Here is a 19,372-nt window from a genome sequence, read left to right on the forward strand (position 1 = left end):
ATGACGATACGCCTCCCACAGAGGACAGCTTGTCCTTACCTCTGGGCAGCCTGGCACACATGAGCGACTACATGCTGCAGTGCCTGCGCAACAACAGCAGAGTTGCCCACATTTTAACGTGTGCGGACTACTGGGTTGCCACCCTGCTGGATCCCCGGTACAAAGACAATGTGCCCACCTTACTTCCTACACTGGAGCGTGATAGGAAGATGCGCGAGTACAAGCGCACGTTGGTAGACGCGCTACTGAGAGCATTCCCAAATGTCACAGGGGAACCAGTGGAAGCCCAAGGCGAAGGCAGAGGAGGAGCAAGAGGTCACCAACGCAGCTGTGTCACGGACAGCTCTTCTGAGGGCAGGGTTAGCATGGCAGAGATGTGGAAAAGTTTTGTCACCACGCCACAGCTAACTACACCACCACCTGATACGGAACGTGTTAGCAGGAGGCAACATTTCACTAACATGGTGGAACAGTACCTGTGCACACCCCTCCACGTACTGACTGATGGTTCGGCCCCATTCAACTTCTGGGTCTCCAAATTGTCCACGTGGCCAGAGGTGCTGGCCTTGGAGGTGCTGGCCTGCCCGGCAGCCAGCGTTTTGTCTGAACGTGTATTCAGCACGGCAGGGGGCGTCATTACAGACAAACGCAGCCGCCTGTCTTCAGCCAATGTGGACAAGCTGACGTTCATAAAAATGAACCAGGCATGGATCCCACAGGACCTGTCCATCCCTTGTGCAGATTAGATATTAACTACCTCCCCTTAACAATATATTATTCTACTCCAGGGCACTTCCTCATTCAATACTATTTTTATTTTCATTTTACCATTATATTGCGGGGCAACCCAAAGTTGAATGAACCTCTCCTCTGTCTGGGTGCCGGGGCCTAAATGTGTGACAGTGGCCTGTTCCAGTGGTGGGTGACGTGAAGCCTGATTCTCTGCTATGACATGAAGACAGAATCTGTGCTGACATAAGGCCAGATTCTCTGTTACGGGACCTCTCTCCTCTGCCTGGGTGCCTGGGCCTAAATATGTGACAGTGGCCTGTTCCAGTGGTGGGTGACGTGAAGCCTGATTCTCTGCTATGACATGAAGACTGATTCTGCGCTGACATAAGGCCAGATTCTCTGTTACGGGACCTCTCTCCTCTGCTTGGGTGCCGGGGCCTAAATGTGTGACAGTGGCCTGTTCCAGTGGTGGGTGACGTGAAGCCTGATTCTCTGCTATGACATGAAGACAGATTCTGTGCTGACATAAGGCCAGATTCTCTGTTACGGGACCTTTCTCCTCTGTCTGGGTGCCTGGGCCTAAATGTGTGACAGTGGCCTGTTCCAGTGGTGGGTGACGTGAAGCCTGATTCTCTGCTATGACATGAAGACAGATTCTGTGCTGACATAAGGCCAGATTCTCTGTTACGGGACCTCTCTCCTCTGCCTGGGTGCCGGGGCCTAAATGTGTGACAGTGGCCTGTTCCAGTGGTGGGTGACGTGAAGCCTGATTCTCTGCTATGACATGAAGACAGATTCTGTGCTGACATAAGGCTAGATTCTCTGTTACGGGACCTCTCTCCTCTGTCTGGGTGCCGGGGCCTAAATATGTGACAGTGGCCTGTTCCAGTGGTGGGTGACGTGAAGCCTGATTCTCTGCTATGACATGAAGACAGATTCTGTGCTGACATAAGGCCAGATTCTCTGTTACGGGACCTCTCTCCTCTGTCTGGGTGCCGGGGCCTAAATATGTGACAGTGGCCTTTTCCAGTGGTGGGTGACGTGAAGCCTGATTCTCTGCTATGACATGAAGACTGATTCTGCGCTGACATGAAGCCAGATTCTCTGCTATGGCATGAAGAGACTGATTCTCTGATGACATGAAGCCAGATTCTTTGCTATGGCATGAAGAGACTGATTCTCTGCTGACGTGAAGCCAGATTCTCTGCTATGGGACCTCTGTCCAATTGATATTGGTTCATTTTTATTTTTTGAATTTTTATTTTAATTCATTTCCCTATCCACATTTGTTTGCAGGGGATTTACCTACAAGTTGCTGCCTTTTGCAGCCCTCTAGCTCTTTCCTGGGCTGTTTTACAGCCTTTTTAGTGCCCAAAAACCCGAACCCGAACATTTCCGGGAAGTTCGGCTGAACTTCTCGAACCCGAACATCCAGGTGTTCGCTCAACTCTAGTTGTAGATTGTCCAAAAAGTCTATTTTTGCTAACAGAATATGAATGCTGTATATATTAAACTTGAATTTAACACTTGCAGATCTGGCAAATACTGTTTTTTGAAGAAAAAAAAATGTGTTTTTCAAACCCCAGAAAATGATGGGTGTATTTCTACCTTAAATTGCACACTGACTAATCCAGATGTTGTAGTTTGCCCCAAAAAAATGGTGATTTGCAATGTCCCAAAAGCTCAGATGCAGTGCTCGTGCACTGAGCATGCATAAAATGGCGGCCGCCACCCACCTAACTAACAGAATTCTAAAAGTTAGTATTTTTGGTCAATGAGCTCAGGGCAGGGTAAAACGATAGTGCCCTGCACCCACACAACTATTTGTCTGAAGATCGCTGAGTTAGATTCTCTCCTATGCTCTCCCTGAAATCACAAGTTCAGCAGCATCCTCTCCCTACACTTGTAACAGCAGAGTGATGTGCAGCGCTACGTGACCCAAGTTTATATAGAGCCTGGGTCACATGCTGCTCTGGCCAATCACAGCCATGCCATTAGTAGGCATGGCTGTGATGGCCTCTTGGGGCAAGTAGTATGACGCTTGTTGATTGGCTGCTGTGCAGCCTTTCAAAAAGCGCCAAGAAAGCGCACAACACCGAACCCGAACTTTTACGAATATGTTCGGGTTCGAGGTCCAAAAATCCTAAAGTTCGGTACGAACCCGAACTTTACAGTTCGGGTTCGCTCAACCCTATTTCTTGTGTCTAATCAGCACCTTGATGTGCCACACCTGTGAGGTGGGATGTATTTTCTCGTCAAAGGATAAGTGTTCACTAAGGGCTCTTTCACACTTGCGTTGTCCGGATCCGGCGTGTACTCCATTTGCCGGAATTACACGCTGGATCCAGAAAAACGCAAGTGAACTGAAAGCATTTGAAAACGGATCCGTCTTCAAAATGCGTTCAGTGTTACTATGGCAGCCAGGACGCTATTAAAGTCCTGGTTGCCATAGTAGTAGTGGGGAGCGGGGGAGCAGTATACTTACAGTCCGTGCGGCTCCCGGGGCGCTCCAGAATGACGTCAGAGCGCCTTTCAATGGGCATTTATTCCGGATCCGGCCTTGCGGCAAGTGTTCAGGATTTTTGGCCGGAGCAAAAAGCGCAGCATGCTGCGGTATTTTCTCCGGCCAAAAAACGTTCCGGTCCGGAACTGAAGACATCCTGATGCATCCTGAACGGATTTCTCTCCATTCAGAATGCATTAGGATAAAACTGATCAGGATTCTTCCGGCATAGAGCCCCGACGACGGAACTCTATCCCGGAAGAAAGGAACGCAAGTGTGAAAGAGCCCTAACACAAATTTAGACATATTTGTGAACAATATTTGAGAGTTATGGGTCTTTTGTGTATGTAGAAAATGTTTCAGATCTTTGAGTTCAGCTTATGCAAAATGGGAGCAAAACCGAAAGTGTTGCGTTTATATTTTTGTTCAGTATATAATTGCAATGCTGAGCGACGAATATATTTTTCTTTTGCCACTAATACAGGGCAGACAGGACTTTAGAATATATAACTGCACCGCTGAACGGCAATTAGGCCCTATTTTTTTTTCCACTTTTACACTACACAAGGCTTTTCAACGCTGAATGGCAAATATATTTTTCTTTTGCCACTAATACAGGGCAAAAAGGGCTTTTGAATATATAACTGCACCGGTGTACAGCAAATATATATTTTTCTTTTTCCAGTAATACACTTAACTAAAGGCTTTAGAACAGATAACTGCACCGCTGAGCTGAAAATATATTTTACTTTTGCCACTAATACATGACAAAAAGGGCTGTAATTTTAGGACTTCAACACACAACGGCTAATAAACCCTTTTTTTCCCCACTAATACAAGCCAAAAAATGCTTTAGAACATATAACTGCACCACACAAGGACAAATAAGACATAGAAATATTGCCTTGTAATAAACCCTGTTAATGCCTGTATCAATCAGCACTTGCACCCTAATAAGAACGATTTGCTGGAATTACAAAGCTGTATAATGGCAATTTGGATCCGCAGTCAGTGCAGCAAGGTGTAATAGGAATGTTCCTATTACCCAGGCTGTAACCTCCCCTACTGAACCCTGTTTAACATAAATGCTGTGGAATGATTCCTCCCTATCCTTTCCCTACACATTGAATAATCTTTCCCTGCACTTGTAAATCGTTTTTTAGCACAATGATGTTTTTTATAACACTGTCCCTAGCGCCTGCAGACGTCTCTCCCTGCACTGGTAAATGGCCGAATCTAAGATGGCTGCCGCTATTTATAGGGCTGTGACATCACAGGGCTGGCTGGCTGCTGATTGGCTGCATGCATGGCATTATGGGTCATCCCGCCTTCCCAGAGTTCCTTAGTCCATGTCCTCGCACGTGCAGCAGCCATTTTAGGAAAAAATGTGATTCGTTACCATGAAGCGCAAAGAAATTCGGCTTCAGTGGGAATTAAATTTTTCCTGAAATTCGGAACGAATTCCACTTCGTCAGATTCGATTCGCTCATCTCGAGTCACAGTCTGTCTGTTGTCATAGCTTAGTGACAGCATTTCTAGATGCTCCAAAAAACCATCAGTAATCCAATAAATCAAACCAGTCTCATGTTTTTTTTTTCTAGTCACATACAGCTTGATAATAAGAAACTGAAGAGTCAATGAATAGATGAGCCAGATAAGTTTTCCAAGCTGTGGTCATCTTTACTATTATCTATAGAACATTTACTTGCAACTCCTTTTTGTTTGTTTTTGGACTATTCCCAGGTCTTTGGTCATTGGACAATTGTGGGAGATTAACTATTGCAAGCTATATCCTATTTGACTGACCACATACATTTTCTATTCTACCACATAAACCCAAGAGTAAAACTTCAGCAACTGGCATTTATCATGTAGGGAAAGTTAATACAAGCACTTGATAATGTATTGTTATTATCCATATTTCTTCCTTTGCTTGCTGGATTAATTCTTCCATCACTTTATACACTGCTCATTTCCATGGTTATATGACCACCATGCAATCCACCAGCGGTGGCCGTGCCTACACACTATAGGAAAAAGTGTCAGCCTCTCTAATGGTCGGGACTGCGGAAGCTAACATAGGCTGGTGCTTTTTTCTATAGTGTGCAAGCATGGCCACTGCTGAAAGATTGCAAGTTGGTCTGTAACCATGGAAACGAGCAGTGCATAATGTGATGGAAAAATGAATCTAGCCAGCAAAGTAAGCAATATGGACAATAACAATAAATTAGTAAGTGACTTTTATTAACGTTTTCTACATAATAAATGTGTTTTGCTGTAGTGACAAAATCCCTTTAACTCCTTTCCGACCGCCTAACGCACCGATGCGTCCCGGTGGCGGTCGATTCATTCCTCCTGGACGCATCCGTGCGTCATCTCGCGAGACGCGAGATTTCTGTCTGAGCCGGCCGGCGCATGCGCATTGCGGGCCGGCAAAAGTTAAAGAACAATTTCGTCACCAGCCTGCCAGCCAATGATCGTTGCTGGCAGGCTGGCGATTTTCAAAAAATCAAATCAGAAGCCATCTAACACCTTGTATTTATAAATATAAGGTGTTAAATGGCTTCTGCTGGTCCTTTTCGTCGGTTGGTCCCAGCAGAGGAGCACACATCACAGTGAGTAGCCACCAAACACCACACTTAGCCCCAGATCACCCCCCATCACCCCAATTAACCCCTTGATCACCACTTGATCGCCCCTGTCAATCACCTAGTGAAAGGGAAAAAAGTGATCAGTGTAAACTGTCACTTTTTTTCCCCCACTGGTATTGACTGATAGGTTTTAGAATAGTTTAGGCCCCTTGGTTAGGTAGTTAGCGTCGGTTAGTGCCCAGTCCACCGCACCGCAGTCACTGATTTGATGATTAGCGTATCGATAATCAGCTTTTGTACTTATTGTATCTGTAAGTGATCAAAACTGTTCACAGTCAGATCTATAATAGAATTAGTGTCACCTTAGCTCGCCCTCCACCCAAAACGCAGTATTTGCCCGATCAAGCCTGATCGGTCGCCCACACGTGCGTTCACCCGCCGCAGTGACAAAAATTATTTTATTTTTTTATCACTGCACAATCACTTTACAAGCGCTGCGGCAATAAAAAAAATCAGTTTTGATATTTTTTATCAATCACAGCGGCCTCCGGTACTTCGCTAGCCTCCCATTTGTAAGACAGGCTTGCTTTTTTTCTTGGGTAGTCTCAGGGAATACCCCTAAATTTAGTAGTCCAAATGTCAAACAGGGGTTATTCTTCTGAAGAAGCCTACAGGCTTCTGACCCAGTCGGATGAGGAATGGGAACCCTCATCTGATGAATCTAGCGGGTCAGAATATGAACCTGTAGAAAGCAGTGGCAGTCTGACCCAAAGTTCAGACTAGGAGGTTGAGGTCCCTGATAGCACCAGGCGTACCCGGCCCAGTGTCGCTAGACCACAGGTTGCGCAGGATCTGCTTCAAGGGCAGCAGAGTGGGGCTGGCGCTGTCAGATTACGTGGTGAGGCATACACCAGCAGCGCAGCCCATCCTGGAACTAGTACCAGCACTGCCGTACAACATGGTGAAGTGGCGAGCACCAGAAGGGCAGTTGAGCCCCTAGAGTCCCTGAGGTGCTGGCCAACCCTGATTGGCACTCCCCAACTTCAGCCGCACCTGTAGTTCCCCCTTTCACCGCCCAGTCTGGAGTTCAGGTTGAGACAGCTCAGATCGGTTCGGCACTGGGATTTTTGGCAGAAACAAATCGGTATGCCACTCAATTTATAGCCGCCAACCCGGGAAGCTTTGATGCCCAGCCTTTCCGGTGGAAACCAGTCCAAGTTTCCGAAATTAAAATTTTTCTGGGCCTTTTCATCAACATGGGTCTAACCAAAAAGCATGAATTGTGGTCATATTGGTCCACGAACCCAATTCATCACATGCCCATGTTCTCTGATGCTATGTCCAGGACACGATTTTAGACCATCCTGCATTTCCTGCACTTTAGCGACAACACCACCTCCCGTCCCAGAGGCCACCCAGCTTTTGATCGGCTCCACAAAATTCGGCCCCTCATAAACCACTTCAACAACAAATTTGCAGATTTGTATACCCCTGAGCAAAACATCTGCGTAGACGAGTCCCTTATACATTTTACCGGGCGCCTTGGCTTCAAACAATACATCCCAAGCAAGTGCGCCCAGTATGGGGTCAAATTGTATAAGCTCTGTGAAAGGGCCACAGGCCATACCCACAAATTTCGGATCTATGAGGGAAAAGATCAGACCCTGGAGCCGGTCGGTTGCCCTGACTACCTGTGGAGCAGTGGGAAGACAGTCTGGGACTTGGTGTCACCCTTATTTGGCAAGGGGTACCATCTTTATGTGGACAATTTTTACACAAGTGTGCCCCTCTTCAGGCATTTGTTCCTAGAACAGATTGGCTGCTGTGGCACCGTGCGCCGGGGCTTCTCCCAATGGCTCGTTACCACCTTTCTTGCAAGGGGGGAGAGGGCTGCCTTGTGTAACGAAGAACTGCTCGCGGTGAAATGGAGAGATAAGCGTGACGTTTACATGCTCTCCTCCATTCACGCAGACACGACAATACAAATTGAACGGGCAACCAGTGTCATTGAAAAGCCCCTCTCAGTCCACGACTATAACCTTCACATGGGAGGGGTGGACTTCAATAACCAGATGTTGGCTCCCTATTTAGTTTCCCGACGCACCAGACGCTGGTATAAGAAGGTGTCTGTATATTTGATTCAATTGGCTGCATATAATAGTTTTGTTCTCTACAGTAAGGCTGGGAGAACAGGATCCTTCCTCAAATTTCAGGAAGAGATCATCGCGAACCTCCTGTATCCTGGAGGTTCCGTGGCCCCATCCACCAGTGTAGTGAGCCGTCTACACGAGCGACATTTCCCCAATGTCGTTGCTGGTACCTCAACCCAACCGTCACCCCGAAAAAGATGTTGTGTCTGTAGCAGGAGTGGAATAAGGCGTGACACCTGCTATTTCTGTCCTGACTGCCCTGACCACCCTGCCCTATGCTTAGGGGAGTGTTTCTGGAAGTACCACACACAGGTACACTTAGCATAGGGATTGCATCTCACAGGACAGGCACACAGGGCTATTAGGGCCCTTACACTCACAGTTGCTGCAAACCTCTCCTTTCACCTGGGACAAAGTGCATAATGTACTTCGCCACATCTTTGGGTGATTTGCGCTTTGCACATTTTCCCATGGGGAAGGAGAGGTTTGCCCTATAAAAGGTAAAAAAAAATAAACAAAAAAAAAAATCACCGGTAAGCAAAATTTAACGTTCTGTTCAAAAAGTTAAATAAAGTTTATATGTTCCGTTCAAATTTTATTATAAAGTTAATAAATTTATTGCGTTGCTGCCTGGTTTTTTCTTTTTTGTTTTGTTTTTTTTACCTTCCAGGTGGACCAACCGATCGACTAGCTGCAGCACTGATGTGCATTCTGACAGAAGCATTGCACCACCTAGGCTGCAAAAAAGTATCACACATCTGGTATCGCCGTACTCAGAAGAAGTAGGGCAATGTGTTTTGTCTTTTTACATAAACTCATGCTGGGTGAAAGAAATATCTCGGCAAAAGACAACTTTTCCCATTTTTTTTTATACAAAGTTGGCATTTGACCGAGATATTTATCTCACCCAGCATGGGTATATGTAAAATGACACCCCAAAACACATTGCCCAACTTCTCCGGAGTACGGCGATACCAGATGTGTGACACTTTTTTGGAGCCTAGGTGGGCAAAGGGGCCCACATTCCAAAGAGCACCTTTCGGATTTCACAGGGCATTTTTTACACATTTTGATTTCAAACTACTTCTCACACATTAGGGCCCCTAAAATGCCAGGGCAGTATAACTACCCCACAAGTGACCCCATTTTGGAAAGAAGACACCCCAAGGTATTCCATGAGGGGCATGGCGAGTTCCTAAATTTTTTATTTTTTGTCACAAGTTAGCGGAAAATAATGATTTTATTTATTATTTTTTATTCTTACAAAGTCTCATATTCCACTAACTTGTGACAAAAAATAAAAACTTCCATGAACTCACTATGCCCATCACGAAATACCTTGGGGTGTCTTCTTTCCAAAATGGGGTCACTTGTGGGGTAGTTATACTGCCCTGGCATTTTAGGGGCACGAATGCTTGAGAAGTAGTTTGAAATCAAAATGTGTAAAAAATGCCCTGTGAAATCCGAAAGGGGCTCTTTGGAATGTGGGCCCCTTTGCCCACCTAGGCTGCAAAAAAGTGTCACACATCTGGTATTGCCGTACTCAGAAGAAGTAGGGCAATGTGTTTTGGGGTGTCTTTTTACATATACCCATGCTGGGTGAGAGAAATATCTCGGCAAAAGACAACTTTTCCCATTTTTTTATACAAAGTTGGCATGTATGAGTTCCATGAGTTCATGGAAGTTTTTATTTTTTGTCACAAGTTAGTGGAATATGAGACTTTGTAAGGAAATAAATAAATAAAAAATCATCATTTTCCGCTAACTTGTGACAAAAAATAAAAAGTTCTTTGAACTCACTATACCCATCAGCGAATACCTTAGGGTGTCTACTTTCCGAAATGGGGTCATTTGTGGGGTTTTTCTACGGTCTGGGCATTGTAGAACCTCAGGAAACATGACAGGTGCTCAGAAAGTCAGAGCTGCTTCAAAAAGCGGAAATTCACATTTTTGTACCATAGTTTGTAAACGCTATAACTTTTACCCAAACCATTTTTTTTTTACCCAAACATTTTTTTTTATGGAAGACATGTAAAACAATAAATTTAGAGAAAAATTTATATATAGATGTCGTTTTTTTTGAAAAATTTTACAACTGAAAATTAAAAATGTCATTTTTTTGCAAATATTTCGTTAAATTTCATCTAATATCAAAAAAAGTTAAAATGTCAGCAGCAATGAAATACGACCAAATGAAAGCTCTATTAGTGAGAAGAAAAGGAGGTAAAATTCATTTGGGTGGTAAGTTGCATGACCTAGCAATAAACTGTGAAAGTAGTGTAGGTCAGAAGTGTAAAAAGTGGCCTGGTCATTAAGGGTGTTTAAGCTAAGGGGGCTGAGGTGGTTAAGCATAAAAGGATGTAAAATTATTAAAGATGAGCGAATCGACTTCGGATGAAACATCCGAAGTTGACTCGCATAATACTTTGCTTGAATACTGTACGGAGCGAGCGTGCCATACAGTATTAGAATGTATTGGCTCATATGAGCCGAAGTTATTAATTTGCAAAGTCTTGCGAGACTTCGCATAATAACTTCATAAATCAATTTCTACTGTAAAAAAACATTTCCCGAACTCGGATTCAGTTCCAAGTGGTACCTTGGCCGATCCACTGCCGATTTTAAATGCCATGCCCCCTTTTTAAACCTTTACTGACCTCTAACATTAAATTTACGTTGGCAGCTGGGCATTTAAAAATAGCACCTGCTGACGTGTGCAGCCAGTGCCATGGCCCGCCAGATGTCTGCTGTTTAAAGAGCAGACACCCGGCTCTAATGTCCGCAACCAGCGGTAATGCCAGTCGTAGACTTTTAACCCTTCAGATGCCATGATCATCCAGGTGTGCTCCAGCACCCCCCGGTGGAGATCAGGGGAGCCCACACATATATGCAGCAGCTCCTGTCCTCCTATGTAATGGTACCAGAGATGCTACACAGCATTGAGGCAGGAAAACCTTCCTCAAAGTTAAAAAAATGAGGGACAGGCGGCAAGGATGACCATAATCCCATATGGATCCCTCCATTTTGCTTTTAAAATTATTAGGGTTAAGACCAGATGGCTGAAGATGGTGGATGGATCAAACATGGTCGCTGGATTATTGCAGAAACACTGTCCCTAGTGCATGAGCGCTTGCCACATCTCTCCCTATGCTCAGCTCACAGGACAATGGTGGAGACTGAGTGGGATGAGGCTTTTCCTAAACTGTGAACTGAATTCCACATTAAATGCTTCACTTTGCTCAAAACTAATCAAAATAACTCCCTGGATCAATGACCCTTCTCCAGAAATGTAGTCGTAACTATAACTTATAATATTTTTGCACTCCAGAAAAACATTCAGATTCCAGACACCTCTTGAAATCCTTTAACACATTCACCATCACCACCTCCTCTGGCAGAGAGTTCCGTAGTCTCTGTGCTCTTACAGTAAAGAATCCTCTTCTAGGTTTTTGTATAAACCTTCTTTCCTCTAGACGTAGAGGATGTACCCTCATCTCAGCCACAGTTCTGGGATTAAATAGATGATGGGAGAGATCTCTGTACTGACCCCTGATATATTTATACATAGTTATTAGATCGCCCCTCAGTAATAGGGACAGAGTCTGTCGGGAACTATAGGGAAAATCTCTTTATGGGGGGACTGTCCATATCTATCCCTATGCTAGCAAACTATGGCATATAGTGGAATAGAAGACTTATATGGGTTGTGTGAAGCTGTAATATGATAGTTCTGCACAAACCTTTATAATGTAATATCCTAAAAGGGGTTGTCCCATCTTGTCATTTGCATAGAGTTATACAAGCAGAGTAGCTTGCTCTGCTATGGTGTGTAGCTCTCATTCACTATAATGGGAGTTACAAAAACAGTGGAAAGCCATCTGTCACGGTCATATTGGTGTTTGACCATGACGCTGTTGCCATGCAGACTGGTTGCCGGTGGCAACGTGTTGTTGGCAGTTTGCATGTGCACTTCCCCTTTAAGGTTTGCCTCCCTGCTGTTTGGTGAGCAAGGGGTTAATCTTCTAGCTAGTGGGGAATATGGTGTGTCATGGGTGTGGCCGCAAGCTTGTTATATACCTGTGGCTTGCTGGCTGGGTGCAGTGGTACTACAGCCTTGCTTGGTGTTGGAGCTTTGCTCCTTGCCTGGGTGTTCCAGCCCAGTCCTTGAGGACCACCTTATGGAACATAAATTGTCCTCCCTTATGTACCCTCCAAGTACCTTTACCCTCACTCGTATGTGTGGTGTGGGTTTATGTTCTGGGTGTGTTAAGCGTTTTGTTGGTTATTACATGTCTGGGCTTTTGTTGGTGTTGGTCCCTGCATGTATGCTATACGTCACCCGGTATGTTGATACCTCCGTGAGGGGGCTGGTTTCCCAGAGGGGTTAACCATTAGTCTGTATGCAGTGCTGCCTGGGGCTGCCGTGCTCCTTGCGGCATGGGGTCCAGACAGTATCAGGTATGCTGGATTCCTGTGTGTGGTGTTGTTTGTACGGTGTCCTATTGGGTGTGTGGGTACCTGTACTTATGCACGGGTTCCAGTCGTGGTGGCAGCGGCAGGAAAGTGAGTTTTCCGGTGTTCTTACCTGCCGATCCAGATGCTGCATATGGTCATTTTCCTTCCACCTGTTACTAGGCAGCTGGAGACTCCGGTTCGTCTGAGTCCCTGAGGAACCGGTTGTCTCCTAGTCCGTCAGGGTCAGCAGGATCCAGGTTCCAGTGCATGAGCCCTTTCACCTTCAGGGTTTGCTCATGCAGTCAGGAGATCAGGGTCAGGATTAGGGCAGCTGTAGGTTGTGGCCTGCAACATTCATTGTTGTCTGGCCTAGTAACAGTTTCCCCCACTCCCCACCGTGACACTGTCCCACTCAGCTGTTTCTATAAGCCTAGCCGCCTGGGAGGGCACTTTGCCCCATCTTACCTTTTCTATATCATATTATTCCACATCATAATAAAGGAGTTGTCCACAATGTTGTCCAACACTCTACACTTTTGCAAATCAGCTGTTACCTTGGTACCTTGTAGAGCCGACACAGGAAATCAGTGCCGGCACTACATAGCTCCATCCTTTGTGTAGTGGAAGGAGCTGACAACCTTTGAAGTAAATAGGAGAAGCGCTGCAATTAGCAGGTCCGTTCACTACACAATGAACAGCGCTGGAGCTACATATAGACAGCTGATTGCCAGAGGTTCGGAGTGTCTTTAGTAATAATCATAATGAATTCAATTAACATTAAATGGACATCAGGTCAAATTTAACTACAAATACATTTTTTTAAAATTATTATTATATTACAGTGCGTTGCAAAAGTATTCAACCCCTTGACTTTTTTCGTATTTTATTACACAACAGCCTTAAATTCAATTTTTTGTTAATCTGAATTTTATGTGATGATAAAAACACAATAGTCTAAATTGGTGAAGTAAAATTAGAAAAATATATAAATAACACTATTGTTTAGAAATAGAATACAGAAAATTGGCATGTGCGTACAGTGTATATAAAAAGTCTACACATCCCTGTTAAAATGTCACGTTTCTGTGCTGTAAAAAAATGAGACAAAGATAAATCATTTCAGAACTTTCCACCTTTAATGTGACCTATAAACTCAATTGAAAAACAAACTGAAATCTTTTACATGGAGGGAAGAAAACAAAAAAAAACTAAAATAATGTTGCATAAGTGTGCACACCCTCTTATAACTGGGGATGTAGCTGTGTTCAGAATTAAGCAATCACATTCAAAATCATGTTAAAGCATACACCTGCCATCATTTTAAGTGCCTCGGATTAACCCCAAATAAAGTTCAGCTGCTCTAGTTGGTCTTTCCTGAAAATTTTCTTAGTCGCATCCCACAGCAAAAGACATGGTCCACAGAGAGCTTCCAAAACATCAGAGGGATCTCATTGTTAATAGGTATCAGTCAGGAGAAGGGTAGAAAAGAATTCCCAAGGCATTAGATATACCATGGAACACAGTGAAGACAGTCATCATCAAGTAGAGAAAATATAGCACAACAGTGATATTACCAAGAACTGGACGTCCCTCCAAAATTGATGAAAAGACAAGAAGAAAACTGGTCTGGGAGGCTACCAAGAGGCCTACAGCAACAATAAAGGAGCTGCAGGAATATCTGGCAAGTACTGGCTGTGTGGTACATATGACAACAATCTCCTGTATTCTTCATATGTCTGGGCTATGGGGTAGAGTGGCAAGACGAAAGCCTTTTCTTTTCGAAAAAAAACATACAAGCCAAGCTACATTTTGCAAAAACACATCTGAAGTCTCCCAAAAGCATGTGGGAAAAGGTGTTATGGTCTGATGAAACCAAGGTTGATCTTTGTGGCCATAATTTCAAAATAAATGTTTGGTGCAAAAACAACACTGCACATCACCAAAAGAGCATCATACCCACAGTGAAGCATGGTGGTGGCAGCATCATGCTTTGGGGCTGTTTTTCTTCAGCTGGAACTGGGGCCTTAGTTAAGCTAGAGGGAATTATGAACAGTTCCAAATACCAGTCAATATTGGCACAAAACCTTCAGGCTTCTGCTAGAAAGGTGAACATGAAGAGGAACTTCATCTTTCAGCATGACAACGACCCAAAGCATACATCCAAATCAACAAAGGAATGGCCTCACCAGAAGAAGATTAAAGTTTTGAAATGGCCCAGCCAGAACCCAGACCTGAAGCTGATTGAAAATCTGTGGGGTGATCTGAAGAGGGCTGTGCACAGGAGATGCCCTAACCATCTGACAGATTTGGAGTGTTTTTGCAAAGAAGAGTGGGCAAATCTTGCCAAGTCAAAATGTGCCATGCTGATAGATTCATACCCAAAAAGACTGAGTGCTGTAATAAAATCAAAAGGTGCTTCAACAAAGTATTAGTATTAGACTTTTTATATCCACTGTATGTATTCACCCCCTTTGTTAGGAAGCTCATTAAAAGCTGTGGTGCAACTAATTACCTTCAGAAGTCACATAATTAGTGAAATGATGTCCACCTGTGGGCAATCTAAGTGTCACATGATCTGTCATTACATATACACACCTTTTTTGAAAGGCCCCAAAGGCTGCAACACCTAAGCAAGAAGCATCACTAACTAAACACTGCCGTGAAGACCAAGGACCTCTCCAAACAAGTAAGGGACAATGTTGTTGAGAAGTAAAATTCAGGGTTAGGTTATAAAAAAATATCCAAATATTTGATGATTCACAGAAGCACCATCAAATCTATCATAACCAAATGGAAAGATCATGGAATAACAGCAAACCTGCCAAGAGACGGCCGCCCACCAAAACTCACGGACCGGGCAAAGAGGGCATTAATCAGAGAGGCAGAACATAGACCTAAGGTAACCCTGGAGGAGTTGCAGAGTTCCACAGCAGAGACTGCAGTGTCTGTACATAGGACGACAATAAGCCGTATGCTCCATAGAGTTGGGCTTTATGGCAGAGTGGCCAGAAGAAAGCCATTACCTTCAGTTTAAAACAAAATGACACGTTGTGAGTTTGCTAAAAGGCATGTGGAGAATCCAAAAATGTATGGAGGAAGGTGCTTTGGTCTGATGAGACTAAAATTGAACTTTTCCGCAGAGTTGAGCGAACACCTGGATGTTCGGGTTCAAGAAGTTCGGCCGAACTTCCCGGAAATGTTCCGGTTCGGGATCCGAACTCGACCCGAACTTCGCCCCGAACCCAAACCCCATTGAAGCCAATGGGGTCCCGAACTTTTTGGCACTAAAAAGGCTGTAAAACAGCCCAGGAAAGGGCTAGCGGGCTGCAAAAGGCAGCAAAATGTAGGTAAATCCCCTGCAAACAAATGTGGATAGGGAAATGAATAAAAATAAAAATAAAATAAATCAAAATTAACCAATATCAATTGGAGAGAGGTCCCATAGCAGAGAATCAGGCTTCATCTCACCCACCACTGGAACAGGCCACTGTCAGATATTTAGGCCCCGACACCCAGACAGAGGAGAGAGGTCCCATTGCAGAGAATCAGGCTTCATGTCACCCACCACTGGAACAGGCCATTGTCAGATATTTAGGCCCCGGCACCCAGACAGAGGAGACAGGTCCCATTGCAGAGAATCAGGCTTCATGTCACCCACCACTGGAACAGGCCACTGTCAGATATTTAGGCCCCGGCACCCAGACAGAGGAGAGAGGTCCCATTGCAGAGAATCAGGCTTCATTTCACCCACCACTGGAACAGGCCATTGTCAGATATTTAGGCCCCGGCACCCAGACAGAGGAGAGAGGTCCCATTGCAGAGAATCAGGCTTCATGTCACCCACCACTGGAACAGGCCATTGTCAGATATTTAGGCCCCGGCACCCAGACAGAGGAGAGAGGTCCCATTGCAGAGAATCAGGCTTCATGTCACCCACCACTGGAACAGGCCACTGTCAAATATTTAGGCCCCGGCACCCAGACAGAGGAGAGAGGTCCCATAGCAGAGAATCAGGCTTCATGTCACCCACCACTGGAACAGGCCACTGGCAGATATTTAGGCCCCGGCATCCAGACAGAGGAGAGAGGTCCCATTGCAGAGAATCAGGCTTCATGTCACCCACCACTGGAACAGGCCACTGTCAGATATTTAGGCCCCGGCACCCAGACAGAGGAGAGAGGTCCCATTGCAGAGAATCAGGCTTCATGTTATAGCAGAGAATCAGGCTTCACGTCACCCACCACTGGAACAGGCCATTGTCAGATATTTAGGCCCTGACACCCAGACAGAGGAGAGAGGTCCCATAGCAGAGAATCAGGCTTCATGTCATAGCAGAGTATCAGGCTTCATGTCATAGCAGAGAATCAGGCTTCATGTCATAGCAGAGAATCAGGCTTCACGTCACCCACCACTGGAACAGGCCACTGTCAGATATTTAGGCCCCGGCACCCAGACAGAGGAGAGAGGTCCCATTGCAGAAAATCAGGCTTCATGTCACCCACCACTGGAACAGGCCACTGTCAGATATTTAGGCCCCGGCACCCAGACAGAGGAGAGAGGTCCCATTGCAGAGAATCAGGCTTCATGTCACCCACCACTGGAACAGGCCACTGTCAGATATTTAGGCCCCGACACCCAGACAGAGGAGAGGTTCATTCAACTTTGGGTTGCCCCGCAATATAATGGTAAAATTAAAAAAAGAGGATTGAATGAAGTGCCCTGGAGTACAAGAATATATTGTTAAGGGGAGGTAGTTATAAATGTCTAATCTGCACAAGGGATGGACAGGTCCTGTGGGATCCATGTCTGGTTCATTTTTTGAACGTCAGCTTGTCCACATTGGCTGTGGATAGGCGGCTGCGTTTGTCTGTAATGACGCCCCCTGCCGTGCTGAATACACGTTCAGACAAAGCGCTGGCCGCCGGGCAGGCCAGCACCTCCAAGGCATAAAAGGCTAGCTCTGGCCACGTGGACAAATTGGAGACCCAGAAGTTGAATGGGGCCGAACCATCAGTCAGTACGTGGAGGAGTGTGCACACGTACTGTTCCTCCATGTTAGTGAAATGCTGCCTTCTGCTAACACGTTCCGTATCAGGTGGTGGTGCAGTTAGCTGTGGCGTGGTGACAAAACTATTCCACATCTCTGCCATGCTAACCCTGCCCTCAGAGGAGCTGGCCGTGACACAGCTGCATTGGCGACCTCTTGCTCCGCCTCTGCCTTCGCCTTGGGCTTCCGCTTGTTCCTCTGTGACATTTGGGAATGCTCTCAGTAGCGCGTCTACCAACGTGCGCTTGTACTCGCGCATCTTCCTATCACGCTCCAGTGCAGGAAGTAAGGTGGGCACATTGTCTTTGTACCGGGGATCCAGCAGGGTGGCAACCCAGTAGTCTGCACACGTTAACCACCTCAGCCCCCCTAGCTTAAACACCCTTATTGACCAGGCCACTTTTTACACTTCTGCACTACACAACTTTCACCGTTTATTGCTCGGTCATGCAACTTACCACCCAAATGAATTTTACCTCCTTTTCTTCTCACTAATAGAGCTTTCATTTGGTGGTATTTCATTGCTGCTGACATTTTTACTTTTTTGTTATTAATCAAAATTTACCAAAATTTTTGCCAAAAAATGACATTTTTCACTTTCAGTTGTAAATTTTTTTTTTTTAAAAAGACATCCATATATAAATTTTTCTCTAAATTTATTTTTCTACATGTCTTTGATAAAAAAAAAATGTTTGGGTAAAAAAAAAATGGTTTGGGTAAAAGTTATAGCGTCTACAAACTATGGTACAAAAATGTGAATTTCCGCTTTTTGAAGCAGCTCTGACTTTCTGAGCACCTGTCATGTTTCCTGAGGTTCTACAATGGCCAGACAGTACAAACACCACAAATGACCCCATTTCGGAAAGTAGACACCCTAAGGTATTCACTGATGGGCATAGTGAGTTCATAGAACTTTTTATTTTTTGTCACAAGTTAGCAGAAAATGATGATTTATATATACAGTTGCAAGAAAAAGTATGTGAACCCTTTGGAATGATATGGATTTCTGCACAAATTGGTCATAAAATGTGGTCTGATATTCATCTAAGTCACAACAATAGACAATCACAGTCTGCTTAAACTAATAACACACAAAGAATTAAATGTTACCATGTTTTTATTGAACACACCATCTAAACATTCACAGTGCAGGTGGAAAAAGTATGTGAACCCTTGGATTTAATAACTGGTTGAACCTCATTTGGCAGCAATAACTTCAACCAAATGTTTCCTGTAGTTGCAGATCAAACGTGCACAATAGTCAGGAGTAATTCTTGACCATTCCTCTTTACAGAACTGTTTCAGTTCAGCAATATTCTTGGGATGTCTAGTGTGAATCGCTTTCTTGAGGTCATACCACAGGATCTCAATCGGGTTGAGGTCAGGACTCTGACTGGGCCACTCCAGAAGGCGTGATTTCTTCTGTTTAAGCCATTCTGTTGTTGATTTACTTCAATGCTTTGGGTTGTTGTCCAGTTGCAACACCCATCTTCTGTTGAGCTTCAGCTGGTGGACAGATGGCCTTATGTTCTCCTGCAAAATGTCTTGTTAACCTTTGAATTCATTTTTACTTTGATGATAGCAATCCGTCCAAGCCCTGATGCAGCAAAGCAGCCCAAAACCATGATGCCCCCACCACCATACTTCACAGTTGGGATGAGGTTTTGATGTTGGTGTGCTGTGCCTCTTTTTCTCCACACATAGTGTTGTGTGTTTCTTCCAAACAACTCAACTTTGGTTTCATCTGTCCACAGAATATTTTGCCAGTACTGCTGTGGAACATCCAGGTGCTCTTGTGCAAACTGTAAACGTGCAGCAATGTTTTTTTTTGGACAGCAGTGGCTTCCTCTGTAGTATCCTCCCATTAAATCCATTCTTGTTTAGTGTTTTACGT

This window comes from Bufo bufo, chromosome 5 (genome assembly GCF_905171765.1).
Source record: "Bufo bufo chromosome 5, aBufBuf1.1, whole genome shotgun sequence".
Lineage (NCBI taxonomy): Eukaryota > Metazoa > Chordata > Amphibia > Anura > Bufonidae > Bufo > Bufo bufo.